The sequence below is a fragment of the Staurois parvus genome, unplaced genomic scaffold (assembly GCF_062004578.1).
Source record: "Staurois parvus isolate SC_StPar_1 unplaced genomic scaffold, SC_StPar_1.0 ptg001769l, whole genome shotgun sequence".
NCBI lineage: Eukaryota > Metazoa > Chordata > Amphibia > Anura > Ranidae > Staurois > Staurois parvus.
In genome coordinates, this window is record NW_028319565.1 from 510,829 (window position 1) to 517,108 (window position 6,280).

The window sequence follows — 6,280 nt, forward strand, 5'->3', positions numbered from 1 at the left end:
GAATGGTTTAGATCAAAGCATATTCATGTGTTAGAATGGCCCAGTCACAGACCGAAATCCAATGCAGAATATGTGTCAATTGCTGTTCCCAGACGCTCTCCATACAACCTGACAGAGCTTGAGCGATTCTGCAAAGAATGGGCAGAAATGTCCCTCTCTAGATGTGCAAAGAGACATCCCCAAAAAGACTTGCAGCTGGAATTGCAGCCAAAGGGGGTCCTACAAAGTATTGACTCCGAATACAAATGCCGCCACACTTTTCACAGATTTATTTGTAAAAAATTTTGAAAACCATTTATCACTTTCCTTCCACTTCACAATGATGTGCCGCTTTGTGTCGGTCTATCACATCCAATCTCAATAAAATACATTGACGGCCTAGCATCCAACCCACAAACAGAATTATGAAAGAATGCAGTAATAAATATTACATTGTAAAATAAGGCTTTTGTATGAATAAAGTTTGGAAATTTGGCATTGGCACACAATTGGCGCCAATTTTTGTGTTGCCTAGGGCAGCCTAAAACCTAAATACACCACTGGTGCCATCTCTTCATCACTCCGCCTGTATTATCTCTGGATGAGCTGTGGAAGACGAATGCAAGGATGATCATTAGAGACAGCCGTGTCTCCCAAGTCACTTTATGGGGAAAATGTTCATGGCTGACTGGAGTGTCACCCCTTCATGTTCAGAAGTATTGGGAACAAAACAGTTACAAAGTCCTCCCCCATCCTGTCCTGGGTGTATTAGTTCCTCTTTGATGTTTCATTCCCCTCTTGGGTCGGGTTATTCGTATCGAAATCTTATTCTCCTCGTCATCCCGAGCAATGTCCCATTCACAGCTGTAGCAGAGGTTCTTCCTCTGGATTTATCATGTAGAAACCTTCAGTTCTGGTCGGAGGGATTTCAGCTTTTTCAGTTCCCTTTTAGTTTCACGTGACAAAGAAATGTTCCAGATCCTAGAAGAGAGGATATAAAGCAGCCATCATTAAATGGCAGACCGCGGTCCGGACACCAACCAAGCGACACTCTTGTCTGGACTGTCAGCCCACCAGACTAAAGTGTCCTATCCCCGCCACTCAGCAGTCATTGGTTGCTGGGACCGTAGACATCCCAGCAGCCAATTACGTCATGTGTGCCCCCTGTGGCTCGGCATCTCTCCTGCTCCTTTTTTGCCCTCAGGGTATGATGTGACGTCATGCGGGCGCCTCTCCACCCTCACCAAGGTTCTCCACCCCCTGCAGCTCGCTACCTCTTCCGGCTCCTGCTCCGTCTGCCCTCAAGGTAGGGTGTGTTTCTACTTCAAAAAAGATTCTCAGAGGCACGTCGATGGGCACATTTCATGGTAAATGGCACTGTGATGGGCACACTTTATGTTAGGATGCAGTAAAAGTAATTTGAATATATATATATTTTTTTTTTACTGAAAATATAGCTTTGAAAAACAGTTACCATAATATAATGTAAGAAAAATATGTAACTACCATGTTTATATTCTACAGGTCGTCAGCTTTTCCAGATTGTTTTGGGGTCCCTGAAGCACGGAAGGAGTTAAATTATATCTACTGTATATCCAAGAGCAAAACTGTGACATATTGCAGCTTACCAGTCTTTAAGGCCCCATTCACACTTGAGCGTTTTTCAGCGCGAAGTTCGAAGCTCAAAAACGCTCAGAGGAAAAAAAAAAAAAAATCAATATTCCTCTATGGAGATGGTTCACATCTCCACTCCAAGTCGCCTGAAGCAGAACGGCTGAAGCTCAAAAAAGTTTTGGAGCTACTTTTGTAACTCAGATTGGGAAGATGTGCACGTCTTTGGCGCGTTTTTATTCCCATAGAAATGTGCGATTGGTGTGTTTTTGCGTGATTTCGCAAGTTTTTGTGCTATTACCTGCTCAAATAGAAAAATGGAAACAAAAAAAAGTAAAAATATATGAATAAATAAATGTAAAATAAATAAAATAAGTACATATATAAACAAAAAAATCATGATAAATAAAAAAACTAAATAACAATTAACCCTTAACCTTAAAAAAATATGAAATTAATTATTATTATTATTAATAATAATACATTTTTCAGGTGTTTATTGTGTATTTATTTTACATTTATTTATCATCATTATCATTAATAATAATGTATATTTGGGTTTATGTGTTTATTATTATTAGTAATAATATTTAATAAAAAATAAACGCACAAAAATTGCAGTAAAAACTCTGAAAACCGTTACGCTCAGATTTGAATGAAGCCCAAATGTGGTGGCTGCATTAGTTGAATTTCCTTTATTTATGTACCTTGATCCTTCCAGAAATGCTTTGTCTTTCTACTCTTCTTATAAGCAAACAAACAATAGTAATTTCCTTCCAAGAAAGTGTCTGTAAATGATCCTCATCCACCCCCCCTTAATGAAGTGTGTTAAAGTTGTATTAAAGGTTCAAATTAAAAAAAGAGAACCCCCAAAAAAGATGTTATACTGCTGTGTGCAATCCATTCCTGCTCTTCTGGGGTCCTCCTTGACCAGTGCCCCCAATAGCAAGCCACTTGGTGCATGCTCGCTCCCGAGACCTGTTCTCTATGTCCATAAGACAGACAGACAGCCGCGGCTTGGCCTTGCCCTCTTCTCATTGGCTCACTGGCTGTGATGGACAGTGGCTCCCTCTGCTGTTTCAGCCAATGAGAAGTCCTGGGACAGCCAAGGCTCTCATGCACATCATGGATCAAAAGGGGGCTCAGGTGAGTATTAGGGGGGCCGTGGGGGGAGCAGCACACAAAGGATTTTACCTTCATGCATAAAATGTACTGTATGAAGGTAAAAAACCTTTATCCTTTACAACCACTTTAAGCCTGATACACATGGGCAGAAAATCAGCTGGTTCAGCTGGTCTGTTGAACAGCATGCTGGAAAGCCAATGGGTGCAAGCCCTAATCAGTGTATTCTGGCTGGAGGGGAGTCCCCCTGTCAGAATACAATGTCACAGCGGGAGAGATCCCTACATCATAGTGTTGATACAGGGATCTGTTTTTTTTTTTCTATCCCACTGGTTGAGTGAAAGAAAAAAAAAAAAACCTTCCTGTGTGTACGCAGCTTTACTGGCAGGATCAACAGGAGAAGATGAAGGAAAGGCCTGAAATAAGGAAATAAATGCCTCCAACACATTTTAGAACTGGTAAGCTGCTAGCAATGTGCACAGGAGCCTCGGCTTTCCGGAGACTCTCCCTCCTCATTGGCAATGACAACAGCAAGAACAATTGGCTCCCACTGCTGTCAATCACAGCCAGTGACCCAAAGAGGAGAGAGAGGGGGAGGAGTTGGACTGCAGCTTTGTGTATGAATATATGCGCAGAGCAGCGGCTTAGGAGTGAGCCTGCTCAGGTGCCCCCAAAGCGAGTTGCGGGAGACCAGAAAAGAGGAGCAAAATGACTGCACACAGCAGGTAAGTATCACATGTTTGTTAGTTTTCTTTTTTACAAATTGCCTTTATTGTCACTTTAAAACATATGATCCATACAGGTCCCATTATATATATCATTCTTCAACTTCTCATCATGTGTGCCCTATTTATTGCCTACATAAGGTCGTGTTCAATTCTAATTATATATAAAGTTATAAAAACCAATCACCTTATTTTAATTCCAATTCTAATCCTGTGAATAAGGCCCTGAAACCGGAGGAGGCCTTACCCCCCCCCCATGTATTGGCCGTATGTGACGATATTAGTCGTTAAACATTTAAAAAACCACTTTAAAGTGATACGAGTTTTTGTAATAGATGCGTCTCAATGCCTCCTCCAGGGTTCATTTTAATGACATTGGCTAATTTCTTTTTATTTGCCGTGCTTCCTCCAACATCTCCAACATCATATACACTATACTGACAAAAGTATTGTCTCCGCCCTCCCAATCATGTGATTCAGGTGTTCCAATCCCCTCCATGGCCACAGGTGTATACAATCAAGCCCCTAGGCATGCAGACTGCTTCTACAAACATTGGTGAAAGAATGGGTCGCTCTCAGGAGCTCAGTGACTCCAAGCGTGGTCCCGTGATAGGTTGCCACCTGTGCAATAAGTCCATCCGTGACATTTCCTGGCTACTAAATATTCCACGCTCAAATGTTAGTGGGATTATAACAAAGTGGAAGCAACTGGGAACAACAGCAACTCAGCCACCAAGTGGTAGGCCACGTCACATGACAGAGCGGGGTCAGCGCATGCTGAAGCGCACAGTGCGCAGAAGTCGCCAACTGTCTGCAGAGTCAATAGCTAAAGACCTCCAAACTTGGTGTGGCCTTCAGATGAGCCCAACAACAGTGCGTAGAGAGCTTCATGGAATGGGTTTCCATGGCAGAGCAGCTGCATCCAAGCCTTACATCACCAAGTGCAATGCAAAGCACGCTGCCACTGGACTCTAGAGCAGTGGAGACGTGTTCTCTGGAGTGACCAATCACGCTTCTCTGTCTGCCAATCTGATGGCCATATCTGGGTTTGGCGGTTTCCATAAGAACAGTATATGCCTGAGTACAAAAAAGAGCTGCGTGGTCAAGTTGCCAGAAAGAAGCCTTTACTGCGCCAATGCTACAATAAAGCCTGGTGAGGCGTGTCAAGGTGTTGTCAGGCGTATTGTAACCGGGCTTTTTTGTGGCATTGGTGCAGTAAAGACTTCTTTTTGGCAACTCGACCATGCAGCTCAGTTTTGTTCATGTATTGTCTATGGTCAATGTTTTTAATGCACTCATTTTTTCTGTATCCTCCCCTGTGTCTGGATGATGTCATTTTTTTTCTCTTTCATTGTAATTTCCTGCTATCCTTTCTGCAAGACTGACACTGAAATGAGGCAGAAATTTTACTCTATATCACTATATATACCGAATTCTTCCACATTGTATAGTTTGCCGGAACGTCCTGCATACAAGAAAAATATTCATGATTGCAAAGTGTTTGGTGAGTTCAATTATCTGATGGAAAAATGTCTGCAGTGATTGTCTCTGCTGTGTTCAGGCCAGGCATAGAGGTCTCAGGAAGATTTCAATGGAAACTCTCCCAGAATATGATTGTCTCAGTCAGTCCTGTTATACTCACTGTAATTCCTCTATCCGGCTTGTTGTCAGAGCCGCCATCAGATCCCTGAAAAGAGGACTCTCCAGATTGTTCCCAGACAGGTTCAGTGTCCTCAGTGTCGGGTTATTTCTTATTCCAGATGCCAGGTGGGGGCAGGAACTGTCTGTCAGGTGATTACTATCCAATCTGTAGAAGGAGAGAAGAATGTTACCAGAAGGAAATGAATTCCCCCCCCCCCCCCCCCCAGGAATGAATGGAACTATTCTCTACATGGATGGAACTCATTTCTCTTTATTGGAATCATTTATATTCCATCACTTTATAAATCTCCAGGAAATATTATTTTATAAGACAAATGTTATAATGGAGTAGACCCCCCAATATTGTCCTCCATGTGTAGAGACGGTGATATCTCCAAACACAGGATGAGCACAGAATACCACTGACATGACTCGTATTGTGCTATCATCTTTTTTAGTAAATATAAACTGCTAAATACCTTTTTTCATCAGCAGTATATAACAGTCTTTTTACTTCTATCAGTGTCCAGCTGAGCACTGGATAAAGCTTGTAGGAGGAGTTTTCTTTCTGCTCTAGGAGGATGCAGAACACCTGATCTCTGTCTGGACAGTGCTGATTGGCGCTGCGTTGATCACATGTACCCTCCCAAGGAAAAAAAAACATCTCTAGCAATACACACTAAACTGAGCATGTGCAAAATGCCTACAGTTCAGTCTGTCTTATCAGAAGATAAGAGGTGGTTGCTTGAAAAAGGGGAGGAACAGAGCAGAAAGGATCAATCGGTCTTTACACAATGCAGAGGATTAACCCCTTAGGTTCCACAGTGAGTATCACAAGCACGCTTTACTGCATCTACAGACTGATTGTACTGTTGTGGGTTTAGTAACACTTTAATGATTACATTTTATAGTCTATAGGGTCACCATGTTACCATCTGATATTATGCTGTTTGTACAACTTTAAATCATATGAGGACCTACCCAATATATCCAGACAATTGCTCAATCCTCCCATCAACACAGTCAGAATGGATGGGGGAATCACTCCTGCCGCACAACTGTGTTCTGCCAACAGGAAGCCTTCCCTGCCAGCAGAACACTGATCACTGTTAGCTGCTATAGACCTCCAGCAGTGATCGAATGCAAAAAGTCCCAGAGGACGGTTGTACTGAATGTGATTGACGGATCAACTTCAGTACAAC

The 6,280-nt window shown here is 42.4% G+C and overlaps 1 long non-coding RNA gene across 1 annotated transcript; it reads right to left on the bottom strand.

Moving 5' to 3' along the window:
* Window positions 1-254: 254 nt before the first annotated feature.
* Window positions 255-5,238, bottom strand: LOC149434342 (uncharacterized). The gene is made up of 2 exons (XR_016308764.1): window positions 5,080-5,238; window positions 255-960 (listed from the first exon to the last, which is right to left on the bottom strand). It is a non-coding gene; the product is annotated as an uncharacterized LOC149434342 (long non-coding RNA).
* Window positions 5,239-6,280: the final 1,042 nt, after the last annotated feature.